This window comes from Schistocerca nitens, chromosome 3, assembly GCF_023898315.1.
Source record: "Schistocerca nitens isolate TAMUIC-IGC-003100 chromosome 3, iqSchNite1.1, whole genome shotgun sequence".
In the NCBI taxonomy this organism is placed as follows: Eukaryota; Metazoa; Arthropoda; class Insecta; order Orthoptera; family Acrididae; genus Schistocerca; species Schistocerca nitens.
This window is the reverse complement of record NC_064616.1, coordinates 954,696,948-954,714,528: the sequence shown is the minus strand read 5'-3', so window position 1 is coordinate 954,714,528 and position 17,581 is coordinate 954,696,948.

Sequence of the window (17,581 nt, the reverse complement as noted above, 5' to 3'; positions counted from 1 at the left end):
TCCGTAAAGTGTAGGAGGTGCAGCTGCTCGTGGACGAAGTTTCTTCACCGCCTTCTTATCTTCGAAGGTGTGCTGGAGAAGAAAGTCTTCCTTTTCACTCTGTTGGTAGGATCGTCTTCTATTCTCCAGTAGGTGTCGTCTTCTAATAGATCATACAATTTTTCCTTGTATACATTACATGGCAGTAGAGTCGTGCAGTTCCCTTTATCTGCTGGGAGGACGGCAATCTCGGCAACTTCTCGGAGCCGCTTCAGTGCTTTCCTCTCTTCCTTGGAGATGTTTGGCTTCGGGGCAGCCGCCCTGGTGAGTACACGGCATGTTTCCCGTCGTAATTCCTCTGCAGCGTCACGTGGAAGTGCAAGAGCGGCCTGTTACACCTCGCTGATGAACTGTTCTGTTGGTAATGTTGTCGGTGTTCGTGTGAAATTGAGCCCCTTTTCAAGTACGTATATGCTACCATAGTCATTTACTTTCCATGAACAATTGACACAGTTCTCTGTGGTCCTTCTTACGGTGGTTTGGCTGCAAGGCATTTGTATTTTGCAGTTTGTCTGCAGGTGGCCAATTGCCAAGCACTGTTGGCTTGAGACCAACTAACTGCAAAATGGTTCAAATGACTCGAAGCACTACGGAACTAACTGCATCTACCCACTCCCATGAGTCAGGGGAGAGTGTCCAGGCGAGCTGCAAGTGGAGTGAGAAGAGTTCTCTAGACGTCTCGTCGAGTCTACGCCGTGTGTACCGGATCCTCTTCCTGACCAGGTCCCCCCTAGCTCTTCCGGTGATCCGGTTGGCGGCTGCTGTTCTGATATGGTGAGTGACCTTCGCAAAAAAATGGTATGATTCGGTCCTCTCGGCATCTCAGTAGAAAGACAAGGAAGGCCAAAAGGCATTCCTTCCAGTTAAGAAGCTTGTACTGCTTCTTGATTTTGCTGTGCATCTCCTCCCCATAGAGGTATTTGATGTGTGATCTGAGGTTTTCCCGGCGTACAGAAATGTTGAAAATTTCTCGGGTATTCAGCCGGGTAGCGTCATCCAAACGGCGCGATATTTCGGCTAGCCGACTTCTTGCCATCTTCAGGCGTTCTTGGAGTCTGATTGATCTCTGATGGATGCCGAGATATATAGTATTTTCTCTTACCTTAAATCCTACCAAAGACCTGTAGTGATCAAAAGGAACCAAGTCACCACGGTAAGTTGCATTATAAAGATTTGTGTAGGCATCGGTACAGGCTTGAGTACTTTATGGCTATATGTAAATTATTTGTCACCTCTTCTCCCAAACTGCAAGTATCACTAATTTTCTGATGACAATTAGTTAATCATAAGTCCAACAAACCTCTGAATAGCCATTTAACATAAGAAAACGCGGACTAACCGACCTTACGACAGAGGACACTGAATATAAACACAACAAGAAAGGTTTGCATCACCCCGGTTCCCAGAACTCCTGAAGATAAACATTGGTTGTGGATATTGTATCACGAACATAGTTACTTTGACTGTTCAGATATGTCACTAAACTCGCCCAAAGATGTAAACAACCATGCATGAGCAGCGCCTATTAGACGGAGGGCGTCCGACAGCCGATTAGTTACAGTCATTCCACCGAGAAGAAGGTACACGGCTCGGGTTGTCTGCAGTTCGCGGTTAAACTGCGTCCGGATTGTTACTTTGTGCCAGGACAGGCGCTCAACAAAGGAAGCGTACAGGCATCTCGGAGTAAATAAAAGCAAAATGTAGGAGATACAGAGAGACTGGAACCGTCGATGACATGCCTCGCTCAGGCCGCCTAAGGGTTACTACTGCAGTTGATAACCGCTAAATACAGATTATGGCTCGGAGGAACCCTGATAGCAACGCCACCATGTTGAATAATGCTTTTCGCGGAGTCACAGGACTATGTGTTACGACTGAAATTGTGCGCATGCAGTGCGATGCAGATGGGCCCAATAACATGCCAAATAGACCGCTCAAGATTGGCATCACGTTCTCTTCACCGATTAGTGTCGCATATGCGTTCAACCAGACAATCGTAGAAGACGTGTTTGGAGGCAATCCGGTCAGACTGTCCAGGGAGTGCAGCAATGTAGAGGTTCCCTGCTGTTTTTGGGATGGCGTTATGTGGGGCCGCCGTACGCCTCTGGTGGTCATGGAAGGCGCCGTAATGGCTGTACGATACGTGAATGCCATCCTCCGACTTATAGTGCAACCATATTAGCAGCATATTGGCGAGGGATTCACCTTCATGGTCGACTACTCACGCCTCCATCGTGCACATCTTGTGACCAACCTCTTTCAGGACATCGCTCGACTAGAACGGCCAGCACGTTCTCCAGACGTAAACCCTAGCGAACATGCCTGGGATAGATTGAAAAGGGTGTAAGTAAGCCGTTTAGGTTTTTATGTTGGTAACGTCACGTAGCGGTCTGTATGAAAATCACTGGCTGTGCTGTGTGCAGTCTGTGGTTGGTTGCATTGTTGTTCGCCATTGTAGTGTTGGGCAGTTACATGTTAACAGCGCGTAGCGTTGCGCAGTTGGAGGTGAGCCGCCAGCAGTGGTGGATGTGGGGAGAGAGATGGCGGAATTTTGAGAGCGGACGATCTGGACATGTGTCCATCAGAAAAAGTAAATTTGTAATATTGGATATCATGGACTGATATGACTTTTGAACACTATTAATGTAAATACATTGTTTGTTCTATATCAAAATATTTCATTTGCTAACTATGCGTATCAGTCGTTAGTGCCTTCAGTAGTTTGAATCTTTTATTTAGCTGGCAGTAGTGGCGCTCGCTGTATTGCAGTAGTTCGAGTAACGAAGATTTTTGTGAGGTAAGTGATTTGTAAAACGTATAGGTTAATGTTAGTCAGGGTCATTCTTTTGTAGGGATTATTAAAAGTCAGATTGCGTTGCGCTAAAACTATTGTGTGTCAGTTTAGTGATGATCAGAGTAAGTAAAGAGAGAAATGTCTGAGTACGTTCAGTTTTGCTCAGCTGTTTGAAAATCAAATAATGTAAGAGGTTTATCAGCACAGTCATTCATTAATTTTTCTAAGGGGACGTTTCATATGTCGACCCTTAGCCGAGGATACCTCACTGGAATCTTGTGATTTTTTCTTGTAGTTTCTTTAATTAGTGTAACTATTGTTTATTGCTAGCGCGTAATTATACAGAAAATTTCCTTTGTAGTTGTAGTTTTTCACTGTTGTACAGTAAAACAGTTGTGGCATGCATGTAGATTTGCACCAAGTATTTCGCAGCTGCGCTTCGAATTAACGAGATATAAATTTCAATGTTGTGTTAATGTGTTTTCCTATTTTGTTCTTCAAATTGTGCTTTTCTCTGTTATCACGTGAAATATTGTGACAATAATGGCGTGTGAAAAACGTAATACTAGGCTCCAAAGTAAACTAAGAAATTACAGTGAAGACGAATGCAGTGTGTTAGCGCCACCATGTAATGAATTAACTACTGTTGAAAGTAGTAATTTGGTAAGTCTGCATAGGGAAATGAAACGGGCTGCAAATAATGGTGTAGACAGTGAAACAGTTAGTGAACAAGGAAGCATTATCGATCGATCGGTCGGTCGGCAACAGCTCGCCTCAGGAATCCGAAACGACAGGACACAATCTAGAAAATACAGTAGATTCAGGTTTTGCGTCCTCACCGTTTTCTCAAATAGGTCAAGACACACTTCCTGCTTTTCAAAATGCTAATATTGCCTGTTGAAATGCTCTGCCGGGTAGCACTGAGGAACATGTTTCAGACACCAGTGCACTGTTATTACAGTTAATGCAACAAATCGGACAAAGGGTACAAAAGTTAGACAACGCTTGAACAAACACGTGAAGATTTAACTACTGAGTTACATAAAATCGAATCGAAATGTCAAAAAGTCTGTAATGACGTGAAAACACAAATTTGTGAGCATTTTCAACCTATTTTTTCGCGGCATGAAAATGCATTACAGAATAACGAAGCAGCCATAATAGAACTGCAAACTATTGTTCACGAAAATCATGAGACCTTGCGGGCAAAAATTGACTCAGTTGCATCCACCGATTCGGTTACGCTACTTGCAAGAACTCACGAAAACTTAAAGGACACAGCAGATACTCTGAAAATTGGTTCAGAAAGACACAAGGAGAAAATTAGTTCATTATCAGAGAAAGTAGTCGAACTTTCGGACCAGCTAAATAATTTATCTACGAAGTTAGATGATAATCTGAATGAAACAAGACCCTAGTCTTTAATGACACAGAAGAGTTTGAACAAATTAGGAATTTCAAACAAAATCAGAATTAAATTAATACGCAACACAAAAGAGAAATCCGGGAAGTACAAGATCTGTTGACACAGGTAATACAAGAATTACATATTTCAGGGGACACTCGCGCTCCAATACGGGAAGAGTGACTTAGAAATACGGAAAAGCCACAAATTCATAACACAGGGCATTTCGGAAATTATAAAAGAAATTGGCAAGGTGCACCGAATTTTGAGATGGAACCGTCGACACGACGTAACAATGACTTATATGCGACTCGCCGACACGATGATTTTGACTATATGCTGTTCATTACTGCACGTAAATTCAATACGTTTAAGAATTCTGCCGACATTCATCCACAAGCGTGGATTGTTGTGTTCCTCTCATTGTTTACCGCCCAACTGGTCACTAGAGCACAGATTAGAATTTATGTGTGGCTACTTAGAGAATGAACCAGCTGTAAGAATGCGATCGGTCATTCACGATTGTCACAGTGAAGGAGAATTTTATCATGCCTTCCTCTCAGCATATTGGTCTCAAGCTACACAACACCGAGTAAAACATAGCAACATAATGATGAAACGTTTCGAACAATCTGAATTTTCCAGTCTGCTCAAATATTTCGAAGACATGTTACATAAGAATCAGTATCTTTAAAACCCATACAGCGCCTCAGAACTCATCCGCATTTGCTTAATCAAATTGCCTGATAATTTACGACATATTATTTTGGCAGGACGTTGCAAAGACGACAATGAAGCTTTTCAGGGACTGTTACAAGAATTGGAAATTGACACTGACAATCGCGGAACGCGAAAACAGGAACACAACAATTACAGGTCACATTCGTCACAATTCCGCGATGAAATAAATAATAACTGGACACGACAAGGCTATTCTTACAACGCAAATCGTGACCAAAACAGACACCACCCGTATGACAACCGTTGGCAGAGTAGTAATAATTACAGAGAAAGATCGAATTTCCATAGTAATTAATGTGACAGAGACAACCATAGAAACAGACAATATGGGAACCAAAACAATTATTATGAAGGGAGACAGAATAACTTCAGACACAACGGTCCACCGCGCAGATACGACTCAGGGAGAAGTTCTTTACCACGTGACCGACAAGAAATTAATTACAAAAATTACCGACATGCACAACATGATAACTGCTTTGAAGTTGAAACTCTGCGTACCAGGAGGAGTAAAGGATTGCACATTTCACATGTAAAACCGTTTATTGAGAGATAATCTGTTTTTTAACTTAGTCTTTGCCATAAGATTTTTCACTTCACGCTACTTGTACAATTTATCACACTGAGAAACTGTTAACATGCAACAATGTTTGAAGTTAAATATCCAGTCAAGAACCAAGAGAACTTATTTATACAGAAATTACGAATGCATTGTTATAGTGAACAGACGACGCAGTGTTGTTATTTGTACATTATTGCTTGTTAGTTTCAAAATTACGTAACGAATATACGGATTACATACTTATAACATACACTGCTAATGAGATTTTACTGCAACATTTTGGTTTACTTGAAAATACATTATGGATTTAAAGCGCTTTCTGAGAGATACCAGATGACACAGTAAATAGTTTATTTGACAGCTACACGACTATATCACGACGCTACTAATGTGAGATACAATTTACATTGTTGCTTTTGCGGTGTATCTATTTTATATCTGCACAGTTTTTCTGATTTCTTCTGGAAAGTAAAACATGTTTTAGTAGTAACTTTTGTGGTATAGCTAAAATGAGACAGCCTTTTCTGTAGCACAACAATACGTTACGGTACAGTACTTTCTTCATCACGGCAATGAGCGTAATAACTACGATATATATACGCAAAGCATTTCACTTTTGTTTATGATGAGGTGAGTACATTGACTTCTGCAGAACTTTGCTTACAGAGGACGAAACCTACGACACTTGGACAGAGTTATCTTACAAGACGCACAGTTTAGCGCTACAGTACACGTATTTGAGTGATTAATTGTGTACTTAAAACATTTATTTTTTAAGATTTTTGAATCACAATGATAGAAAAAATGTTTTCGGTGATACATTTCATTCGATTGCAGTAATCTGTAACACCTGAGGGGATAATTACATTAAACCTCAGGGGAGTACACGCTTACTTTGTGTACCATGTGTTTGGCAAGCACAATGAACCCTAGCTAATATGGTATTTGCTTATACAACTTTACACATCGATACCATATTTCTCTAACACAGAATTACACAGCTATCTGATCATTTAACAGAGAAAGAAACATTTTTTTTTTTTACTACGTCAGTGACAGATGTTTACGTAATTACACAGTTGGATAACTTCACACTTACGAAATTGTATGTTATTTGTACTTTGTGAACTGTTCATATTTTTTTGGAACCATTGTGATACTATGAGAGCTTTGAATGACGTATTTGGTAAGGGATCATGATTTTGGAAGTACGTTTGAGGTAGATGATTGTATTGAAGGTTTTGAAATTATTGCAGAAACCTACGACGTTTTTGAGATTTGGCTGAGGTTTTATGATATTATTACGATGACGATGTGTATTATGATGTTGAGGTATGTTTATGATCAATAAGCTGATAATTTGATTATGCTACATATTTACTACGATGAAATATTGAAGAAGTGTAGACGAATATGTATATGTGTAATAAGGTAAGGAATAATGAGTAGTCGTTAGGAACTCTGATTTGTGAAAAAGGATGTTGGAAACCAAGAATCGTACTTTAAGAGTTATGAAATGTGTGTATATGTGTGAATGTATCACAATGCCACCCAAAATTGTTTCTACACATTTGTAAGGCAAACTCTCAACCTGTGAATTTTTTTTTAATGAGCCTGTCACTGCTGTCGTAAGAAAGTTAAGTGACCTTCATGTAATGCATCGTGGGCGCCCAGCTGTGCCACCTGCCTGGAGAAAAAGCCATTAGGTGGAGAGAAAAGAGACCATTATCCTCGCTATTGACATTTCTTTGTAGAAAGCATCACATATACGACACGCTCAAGCCTGAAAACATATGATTACGCTGTGGAGCTCTTAATTTATGATACTTACTAAAATGCCCTTCCCCCATGAACCATGGACCTTGCCGTTGGTGGGGAGGCTTGTATGCCTCAGCGATACAGATGGCCGTACCGTAGGTGCAACCACAACGGAGGGGTATCTGTTGAGATGCCAGACAAACATGTGGTTCCTGAAGATGGGCAGCAGCCTTTTCAGTAGTTGCAGGGGCAACAGTCTGGATGATTGACTGATCAGGCCTTGTAACATTAACCAAAACGGCCTTGCTGTGCTAGTACTCCGAACGGCTGAAAGCAAGGGGAAACTACAGCCGTAATTTTTCCCGAGGACATCCAGCTTTGCTGTATTATTAAATGATGATGGCGTCCTCTTGGGTAAAATATTCCGTAGGTAAAATAGTTCCCCATTCGGATCTCCGGGCGGGGACTACTCAAGAGGACGTCGTTATCAGGAGAAAGAAAACTGGTATTCTACAGATCAGAGCGTGGAATGTCAGATCCCTTAATCGGGCAGGTAGGTTAGAAAATTTAAAAAGGGAAATGGATAGGTTAAAGTTAGATATAGTGGGAATTAGTGAAGTTCGGTGGCAGGAGGAACAAGACTTTTGGTCAGGTGATTACAGGGTTATAAATACAAAATCAAATAAGGGTAATGCAGGAGTAGGTTAATAATGAATAAAAAAATAGGAGTGCGGGTTAGCTACTACAAACAGCATAGTGAACGCATTATTGTGGCCAAGATAGACACAAAGCCCATGCCTACTACAGTAGTACAGGTTTATATGCCAACTAGCTCTGCAGATGATGAAGAAATTGATTAAATGTATGACGAGATAAAAGAAATTATTCAGGTAGTGAAGGGAGACGAAAATTTAATAGTCATGGGTGACTGGAATTCGTCAGTAGGAAAAGGGAGAGAAGGAAACGTAGTAGGTGAATATGGATTGGGGGTAAGAAATGAAAGAGGAAGCCGTCGTGTAGAATTTTGCACAGAGCATAACTTAACCATAGCTAACACTTGGTTCAAGAATCATAAAAGAAGGTTGTATACCTGGAAGAATCCTGGAGATACTAAAAGGTATCAGATAGATTATATAATGGTAAGACAGAGATTTAGGAACCAGGTTTTAAATTGTAAGACATTTCCAGGGGCAGATGTGGATTCTGACCACAATCTATTGGTTATGAACTGCAGATTGAAACTGAAGAAACTGCAAAAAGGTGGGAATTTAAGGAGATGGGACCTGGATAAACTGAAAGAACCAGAGGTTGTAGAGGGTTTCAGGGAGAGCATAAGGGAACAATTTACCTAAGGACAATATTATGGAAATGGAAGAGGATGTAGATCAAGATGAAATGGGAGGTATGATACAGCGTGAATAGTTTGACAGAGCACTGAAAGACCTGAGTCGAAACAAGGCCCCTGGAGTAGACAACATTCCATTAGAACTACTGATGGCCTTGGGAGAGCCAGTCATGACAAAACTATCATCTGGTGAGCAAGATGTATGAGACAGGCGAAATACCCATACACTTCTAGAAGAATATAATAATTCCAATCCCAAAGAAAGCAGGTGTTGACAGATGTGAAAAATACCGAACTATCAGTCTAATAAGTCACAGCTGCAAAATACTAACGCGAATTCTTTACAGACGAATGGAAAAACTGGTAGAAGCGGACCTCGGGGAAGATCAGTTTGGATTCCGTAGAAATGTTGGAACACGTTAGGCAATACTAACCTTACGACTTATCTTAGAAGAAAGATTAAGAAAAGGCAAACCTACGTTTCTAGCATTTGTAGACTTAGAGAAAGCTTTTGACAACGTTAACTGGAATACTCTCTTTCAAATTCTGAAGGTGGCAGGGGTAAAAATACAGGGAGCGAAAGGCTATTTACAATTTGTACAGAAACCAGATGGCAGTTATAAGAGTCGAGGGGCATGAAAGGGAAGCAGTGGTTGGGAAAGGAGTGAGACAGGGTTGTAGCCTCTCTCCGATGTTATTCAATCTGTATATTGAGCAAGCAGTAAAGGAAACAAAAGAAAAATTCGGAGTAGGTATTAAAATTCATGGAGAAGAAGTAAAAACTTTGAGGTTCGCCGATGACATTGTAATTCTGTCAGAGACAGCAAAGGACTTGGAAGAGCAGTTGAACGGAATGGACAGTGTCTTGAAAGGAGGATATAAGATGAACATCAACAAAAGCAAAACGAGGATAATGGAATGTAGTCAAATTAAATCGGGTGATGCTGAGGGGATTAGATAAGGAAATGAGACACTTAAAGTAGTAAAGGAGTTTTGCTATTTAGGGAGTAAAATAACTGATGATGGTCGAAGTAGAGAGGAAAAAAATGTAGACTGGCAATGGCAAGGAAATCGTTTCTGAAGAAGAGAAATTTGTTAACATCGAGTATAGATTTAAGTGTCAGGAAGTTGTTTCTGAAAGTATTTGTATGGAGTGTAGCCATGTATGGAAGTGAAACATGGACGATAACCATTTTGGACAAGAAGAGAATAGAAGCTTTCTAAATGTGGTGCTACAGAAGAATGCTGAAGATAAGGTGGGTAGATCACGTAACTAATGAGGAGGTATTGAATAGGATTGGGGAGAAGAGAAGTTTGTGGCACAACTTGACTAGAAGAAGGGATCGGTTGGTAGGACATGTTTTGAGGCATCAAGGGATCACAAATTTAGCATTGGAGGGCAGCGTGGAGGGTAAAAATCGTAGAGGGAGAAAAAGAGATGAATACACTAAGCAGATTCCGAAGGATGTAGGTTGCAGTAGGTACTGGGAGATGAAGCTTGCACAGGATAGAGTAGCATGGAGAGCTGCAACAAACCAGTCTCAGGACTGAAGACCGCAACAACAACTAAAATGCCTAATGAAATGAGTAACATTTTACATCTATTGTCTTTCTAGTTGAGAGATTTTTTTACTGCCTATTTCGTTCAATATCTAGTTTCTAGCTGCACTGCAGCATTGGTTAAAATAAAATTTAATAGATGTACTAATGTAAATATTTTCTGTCTACAGATCCATTAAACAATAATTTTATGATCTACTTTCTTAAAAGAAAAAGGGAACACAAATAGACATTTCCCTTCACAGTAATTGCATAAAAATTTCTTTTACGATTTGGTAACTTGTCTGCTAGAGTAAGTTATCGTGATGCATCACCTTAGTGGTAAAATGTGACACAGGTTTTAAACATGGCCATTTTTAGTGTACTATTTTTTCTGCTTGTGGGTTTGTCATGTTTATATATAAGTTATTGCATTTCCTGCTGCTGTTTGCCAGGCATAGTACTACTGAATTTCACTTTGTATTGCTGTGTTAAGCCAGATTTACTACTGATTTATTTTTCTTGTTTGCTGCACATTGCCTTATATTATTGATAATGTTGCATTTGCTTTGTTAATTTATATTTATTGCTGCTTGCTTTGCCAATTTGCATTTTTGTCATTGCCGTGTGTTAATTGTTTTGTGCTGCTGCATTGCCTCGTCCGTTAGTTTAGGATCTGAGCTCAGTAGATTTAAGTTAGCTTAAGAGGGGGTAGGCTATATAAGAGAATGAGTTGTGATGAATTGTAAGAAATGCATTGACAAGTTATAAAAAAAAGTGAAATAAGAGGGAACATCTATGAACTGAAGTTTTGGGTTGGACTGCAGTACCAAACGTCACACTGAAAACAAATCCTGTCCTGTTCTGTGTTATTCCACTACGTGTCTGTGTACCTTGCGTATTTGTGTTCTTCCTCTCTTTATATTTTTCTCTGATAAGAGATATGTTTTAGAATTTTTATAATAATGTGTTATTTACTTTGTAAAGTTGTTTGGACATTATTTATTCTGTTCTGTTTCAATGCTCATGTGTGAAATTGTTTCAAAAACTACTCTCATTTTATTTATTTGTGTCATAATTCCTGTAACACTGATGTTCATGTTTATTTCTATTCTTTTGTAAAGGCTTTATTACTACAAAATTATCTCTATTTTTATGTTTTTTAATGATGTTTTCTGTACCTTTGTGATTGTATTCTCATGTTATAAAATTGTAATGGACACCAGTTCATCAAATTAAGTAACTTGTAAGCATACATTTCACTACACACGTTTCTGTTGGTCATAGTATATGCACAATATATGAAAAAAGGGACTGTTAGTGCTCGCACGTGTGTTGATAATTCAGCAAGGGACTGGTTAACAGCAAAAAGTTTGTGAGTGCACAAGTTGTAGTTAATGGACTTGCTATATAGTACAAGACTCTTCGATGGTGATTGTGCACCTGCACAGTCGCAACAGATGGCCTCTGGCCGTCTCTTCAAGGACTACAGTGGGTCTGCACCTCTGGTGGCCCACCAATACCATAGTCTCTACCAGGACTACAGTGGGTCTGCTCTGTGATGACCTACCTACCAATATTCTTCAAAACTTCGACTGACTCTGCTGTGGGTTTGCTCTGTTGTTGCCCATTACCTGTCGGCATGTCAAGAGTCAGCACTGTCTTTCCGTTGGAAAGACAACACTACTTCTTCAAGACTGCATGGAAATCCACTACTTCCCTGTGCATTTTCTTTTACTGCTCAGACTTTGAGAAAAAAAAAACACTGCAATTTTATTGTGATGAATGATCAGGACTGTCTTAATGGATTGTGAGAAAATTTTAGCTTTTGACCAACAGTGTATCAGTACGTGTGTGCATTTAATTTCTTTGTTATTGTAATTCTATAAAAAAATTCAAATATATATTGGCCATTGCCCAAGACAATTTGTAAAAATTTTTGTGGGCAGAATGGGGGGCAATGTAAGTAGGCTGTTTAGGTTTTTATGTTGGTAAGGTCACGTAGAGCTCTGTATGAAAATCACTGGCTGTGCTGTGTGCAGTCTGTGGTTGGGTGCATTGGTGTTCGCCATTGTAGTGTTGGGCAGTTACATGTTAACAGTGCGTAGCGTTGCGCAGTTGGAGTTGAGCCGCCAGCTGCGGTGGATGTGGGGAGAGATGGCGGAATTTTGAGAGCGAACGATCTTGACGTGTGTCCATCAGAAAGAGTAAATTTGTAATATTGGATATCATGGACTGAGATCATATATATATAATTATGATTTTCGAACACTATTGAGGTAAATACATTGTTCCGTATCAAAATCTTTCATTTGCTAACTATGCCTATCAGTCGTTAGTGCCTTCAGTAGTTTGAGTCTCTTATTTAGCTGGCAGTAGTGGCACTCGGTGTATTGCAGTAGTTCGAGTAATGAAGATTGTTGTGAGGTAAGTGATGCATGAAAGGTATAGGTTATTGTTAGTCAGGGCCATTCTTTTGTAGAGATTATTAAAGGTCAGATTGCGTTGCGCTAAAACTATTGTGTGTCAGTTTAGTGATGATCAGAATAAGTAAAGAGAGAAATGTCTGAGTACGTTCAGTTTTGCTCAGCTGTTTGAAAATCAAATAATGTAAGAGGTTTAACAGCACAGTCATTCATTAATTTTTCTAAGGGGACGTTTCAAGGGGTGTTTACGGACGACGTAACCCACCAACCACTCTGAGGGATCTACGCCGAATTGCCGTCGAGGACTCAGACAATCAGGAACATCAGTGATTTGATCAACATGTGGATAGTATGCCACGACGAATGCAGCCATGCATCAATGCATGAATCCTTTCTTCGTCGAGTGCTTGGCTCTGTTAAACTTCTCATATAATTTGCTCCTCAGAACACTTTCCAGGTGTTGCATTTCGCGTCTGAGGTGCTGTGGCTCACACTCGTCCTGCTCGCGTTACGAACGTATTAATCTTGCCTCTTTTCTGGCTGGGTGGTGGTTTGATAGTTTGTGCAGGTATCGGTTTTCTATACACGCTGTGTCCCAGGTTTTCGCCATCCCTTGTGACCAATACACCTAGAAACGACAATTTTTTGTCCTTTTCTACTTCCATGGTAAATTTTATGTTTGTATGGAGGCTGATCTTCACCATGGCTCTACACAACGAAAGTATCATCGACGTATCTGTACCACACCTTAGTTTTGCAAGTCATCAGGTCCAGTGCCTGTGCTTCGAATTGTTCTATGAAGATGTTGGCCACCACTGGGCTAAGAGGACTACCCATGGTGACGCCTTCCAGCTGTTCGTAGAAACCGCCATTCCACGTGAAATAGCTCGTGGTGAGACATGCATGGAAGAAAGTTTCCTTTCATTTACGTCTATGGCCACAAACATTTTGTTAACAGATTACAGGTTTCGGTCTTCAATGACGATCATCAGATCTGCAGCAAAATGGGAAAAATATACATACACTCGCAAACTGTATACAGCTTAAGAACAATACATAGACCATAAGCAAAAGTAGTACTGACAAAATTTACATTTGTGCTCTTTTAATATGAAGAGGCTTACCTGTCTCAAAAGCAAAGTCCTAATGTACTGCAGCCATAGTGGCATCGTCAAATGTTAAATGCGGAATCAGCACCAGCATTGTCAAATACATATAAGTAACACCACATGCACGATTCATGTTGTCAGTAGTACTACTGTTTAAAACAAGCTGCCGTACAGTACCCACAAGATGTTTGTGTTATAAGTTCACTAGATGTCGGTAATGTCAGCATACACTAGTTTTCAATAATTAATTGAAACAGCGAAAATAAAGGGAGATAAAATAGTTGAAGTCCTTAACAAGCTTATAACGTGTAAAAGGCATTACAGTAATAAAAGGCAATAAAAATAAGAACACGCCAAAAGTAATATTGTTAAAAAGAGGAAGAGTTAAGAAACAGTGGTTGTCATGTGCTCTAGTGCCAATATTCTAGATAATGACATAAATATTAAACACCGTTGATAGTGCACCGGGTAATATTAAACAACCATAAAACAAATCACTAAAGGAGCCACAAGTGAAAGAAAACATGGTGCTGCACATAATCAGCGCCCTTTGTTTGCGTTAACGCCAGAATTCCGCACAGGCGAGAAGTAGTTTGAGGAACGTGTCCGGCAGAGGGCCCCTCGTACCCTGCGGTACTCCGTTGCAAGAAAAGAATGATAAAATTCCGTAAAAGTGGATGAACCACATTATCCAAATTCCAAAATTTGGAATACATTTCACATAAATTTTCTCAGCATGTTGTAGTCTTAGGTGGAGATTTCAATTTACCAGATATAGACTGGGACACTCAGATGTTTAGGACGGGTGGTAGGGACAGAGCATCGAGTGACATTATACTGAGTGCACATCCGAAAATTACCTCGAGCAATTAAACAGAGAACCGACTCGTGGAGATAACATCTTGGACCTTCTGATAACAAACAGACCCGAACTTTTCGACTCTGTATGTGCAGAACAGGGAATCAGTGATCATAAGGCCGTTGCAGCATCCCTGAATATGGAAGTTAATAGGAATATAAAAAAAAAGGGGGAAGGTTTATCTGTTTAGCAAGAGTAATAGAAGGCAGATTTCAGACTACCTAACAGATCAAAACGAAAATTTCTGTTCCGACACTGACAATGGTGAGTGTTTATGGAAAAGTTCAAGGCAATCGTAAAACGCGTTTTAGACAGGTACGTGCCGAGTAAAACTGTGAGGGACGGGAAAAACCCACCGTGGTACAACAACAAAGTTAGGAAACTACTGCGAAAGCAAAGAGAGCTTCACACCAAGTTTAAACGCAGCCAAAACCTCTCAGACAAACAGAAGCTAAACGATGTCAAAGTTAGCTTAAGGAGGGCTATGCGTGAAGCGTTCAGTGAATTCGAAAGTAAAATTCTATGTACCGACTTGACAGAAAATCCTAGGAAGTTTTGGTCTTACGTTAAATCAGTAAGTGGCTCGAAACAGCATATCCAGACACTCCGGGATGATGATGGAATTGAAACAGAGGATGACACGCGTAAAGCTGAAATACTAAACACCTTTTTCCAAAGCTGTTTCACAGAGGAAGACCGCACTGCAGTTCCTTCTCTAAATCCTCGCACAAACGAAAAATGGATGACATCGAAATAAGTGTCCAAGGAATAGAAAAGCAACTGGAATCACTCAACAGAGGAAAGTCCACTGGACCTGACGGGATACCAATTCGATTCTACACAGAGTACGCGAAAGAACTTGCCCCCCTTCTAACAGCCGTGTACCGCAAGTCTCTAGAGGAACGGAGGGTTCCAAATGATTGGAAAAGAGCACAGGTAGTCCCAGTCTTCAAGAAGTGTCGTCGAGCAGATGGGCAAAACTATAGACCTATATCTCTGACGTCGATCTGTTGTAGAATTTTAGAACATGTTTTTTGCTCGAGTATCATGTCGTTTTTGGAAACCCAGAATCTACTATGTAGGAATCAACATGGATTCCGGAAACAGCGATCGTGTGAGACCCAACTCGCTTTATTTGTTCATGAGACCCAGAAAATATTAGATACAGGCTCCCAGGTAGACGCTATTTTTCTTGACTTCCGGAAGGCATTCGATACAGTTCCGCACTGTCGCCTGATTAACAAAGTAAGAGCCTACGGAATATCAGACCAGCTGTGTGGCTGGATTGAAGAGTTTTTAGCAAACAGAACACAGTATGTTGTTATCAATGGAGAGACGTGTACAGACGTTAAAGTAACCTCTGGCGTGCCACAGGGGAGTGTTATGGGACCATTGCTTTTCACAATATATATAAATGACCTAGTAGATAGTGTCGGAAGTTCCATGCGGCTTTTCGCGGATGATGCTGTAGTATACAGAGAAGTTGCAGCATTAGAAAATTGTAGCGAAATGCAGGAAGATCTGCAGCGGATAGGCACTTGGTGCAGGGAGTGGCAACTGTCCCTTAACATAGACAAATGTAATGTATTGCGAATACATAGAAAGAAGGATCCTTTATTGTATGATTATATGATAGCGGAACAAACACTGGTAGCAGTTGCTTCTGTAAAATATCTGGGAGTATGCGTGCGGAACGATTTGAAGTGGAATGATCATATAAAATTAATTCTTGGTAAGGCGGGTACCAGGTTGAGATTCATTGGGAGAGTGCCTAGAAAATGTAGTCCATCAACAAAGGGGGTGGCTTACAAAACACTCGTTCGACCTATACTTGAGTATTGCTCATCAGTGTGGGATCCGTACCAGATCGGCTTGACGGAGGAGATAGAGAAGATCCAGAGAAGAGCGGCGCGTTTCGTCACAGGGTTATTTGGTAACCGTGATAGCGTTACGGAGATGTTTAATAAACTCAAGTGGCAGACTCTGCAAGAGATGCGCTCTGCATCGCGGTGTAGCTTGCTCGCCAGGTTTCGAGAGTGTGCGTTTCTGGATGAGGTATCGAATATATTGCTTCCCCCTACTTATACCTCCCGAGGAGATCACGAATGTAAAATTAGAGAGATTAGAGCGCGCACGGAGGCTTTCAGACAGTCGTTCTTCCTGCGAACCATACGCGACTGGAACAGGAAAGGGAGGTAATGACAGTGGCACGTAAAGTGCCCTCCGCTACACACCGTTGGGTGGCTTGCGGAGTATAAATGTAGATGTAGATATATCTGATTAATGCATTCTATGAAATGAATAGAGAAGGAACAAGAACATTAGTCATGCCAAAACCGTATGAAAACGAAGTAAATATGTGATGCACTCAATACTAGGTGAACTTATCAACACACTACATGTAACAGAGGCGTGCAGTGATTAGACTAAAATATTGTTAAATAAAGCAAAGTAGGCATTGGGCACAAAATCATTTTGCCAGTTGAGCAGTTCAGTTGGTTTTTTGTTTTTGGTTTTATAAATTTCAGGCTCCTATATCAAATTAAGAGCTCGGCATTGGTATATATAGTCTGCGGCCGCCACTCGTGTTGGCGAAACGTTAGTAAAATAATCAGATGAACTTCGGCCGAAGACCCGGGACAGAAGCCAACAGGCAGACTGTCAACAAGTGGCCACGGAAGCCTTATCAATTTAATAGCTCGCTCTGTTCCTCCATAATACCCATAGTAACGTATAAAAAGGCGCTCAAGTTGATGCCGAATTACTTGACAGCAGGAAGACATATCAAACCGTCCCGCACTGTGGTTTAGTGAATAAAAATATGTGCTTACCGAATACCGGACCATATTTACAGCGAGAGTCAACACTTCCTTGCCGACAGAATTCAACATTCGCTCTTAAAGGAACAAACTCGAGAGCTATAAAGGTAACTTCCGGTGTATCCCAAGAACGTGTGATGAAGCCGTTACTCTATACAATGTGAAGAAGTGATACAGTAAAAAAT